At 34.8% G+C, this 1589-nt stretch overlaps 1 pseudogene; it reads left to right on the top strand.

Moving 5' to 3' along the window:
* The first annotated feature begins 563 nt into the window (after positions 1-563).
* On the top strand, positions 564-966 carry LOC109558390 (dihydrofolate reductase pseudogene; annotated as a pseudogene).
* Positions 967-1589: the final 623 nt, after the last annotated feature.

Below are 1589 nucleotides of genomic sequence, written 5' to 3'. Positions count from 1 at the left end.
TTTCCCCTAAAAATAAGAATTTTAGAGGTTTTTTTCCATTAATTCAACCTCTTTTTTCATATTTACCCAGACTATCATATGATGTAGGCAAATATAAATACAATACAGATTTCAAAAAAAAAAGTAAAAAGAATTCATTCTAAGCTTCAAATACATACACACACACACACACACACACACACACACACATTTATTCATACGTAGGCAGGAAGATAAAGAACATTTTTGGTGGAAATTTGAGCAACACTTTTTGTAAGTAGCAAACACCAATGGCTTTTATCTAAGGATTCATTATTTTTAAAATTTCACATTAAGTGGAAAGAAAATAATGATTAATGGCTTAAAGTCAGATTTAGAAAATTTAACATTTTAATTGATTTAATGCTTTCTACATACAAGTTAATAACATATTTTAAAGATAAAGGTAGTTCGTCCACTAAACTGCCTCATCACTCTGTCGCAAAGCATGGGGCATCAGCAAGAATGGGGACCTGCCTTAGCTCTTGCTCAGGTATGAATTCAAGCATTCCTCATCAGTAGAAGATAAACAGAATTTGGTGATTATGGGTAGGAAGACGTGGTTCAACATTCCAGAAAAGAATCAATCTTTAAAAGACAGAATTAACATAATTCTCAATAGAGAACTCAAGGAACCTCCACAGGGAGCTCATTTTCTTGCCAAAAGTCTGGATGATGCCTTAGAACTTATCGAGCAACCAGCATTAACAAATAAACTAGATATGGTTTGATAGCAGGAAGCAGTTCTATATAAGGAAGCCATGAACAAGCCAGGCCATCTTAGATTATTTGTGGCAATAATCACGCAAGAATTTGAAAGTGATGCATTTTTTTCTTGAAAATGATTTGGAAAATTATAAACTTCTCCCAGAATACCCAGGTGTTCCTTCTGTCCAGGAGGAGAAAGTCGTTAAGTATAAATTTGAAGTATAAGAAAAAAGCAATTAAAGTGAAAGTGTTTTCTTATCTATTTTGATCTATCTTCCCTCCGTCAAAAAAAAAAAATGCATTTTTGTTGTATTTTGTTGGCTTTAAATCAACTATTTCTAACCAATGTATTCTTATTCCCCATTAATCTTTTTTTATTAATTTTTATTGGAGTATACTTGCTTCATAAAGTGTTAGTTTCTGCTGCACAGCAAAGTGAATCTGCTGTGCGTATACACGTATCCCCTCTTGTTTGAATTTCCTTCCCATTTAGGTCATCACAGAGCACTGAGTAGAGTTCTCTGTGCTATACAGTAGGTTCCCATGAGTTATCTATTTTTTTAGTACTGTATTTCTCGTCGTGAGCTTCCTTAGTGACAACAGTAAAGGATCTGCCTGCAACGCAGGAGATGTGGGTTCAATTTCTGGGTCAGAAAGAGTCCCTAGAGAAGGAGATGCCAACCCACTCCGGTATTCTTGCCTGAGAAATACCAAGGACAAAGGAGCCTGGTGGGCTACAGTCCATGGATTTGCAAATAAGTTAGACAAAACTTAGTGACTAAAAACAAACAACAACATACAAGTTAACATATGTTAAAGATAAATCTAGGCATTATTCCCACTGGCCTTCACTCTTACATCAA

Source organism: Bos indicus, chromosome 5 (genome assembly GCF_029378745.1).
Source record: "Bos indicus isolate NIAB-ARS_2022 breed Sahiwal x Tharparkar chromosome 5, NIAB-ARS_B.indTharparkar_mat_pri_1.0, whole genome shotgun sequence".
NCBI lineage: Eukaryota > Metazoa > Chordata > Mammalia > Artiodactyla > Bovidae > Bos > Bos indicus.
Note: the sequence above shows the minus strand (reverse complement) of the source record. Positions and strands in the feature narration are given on the sequence as shown.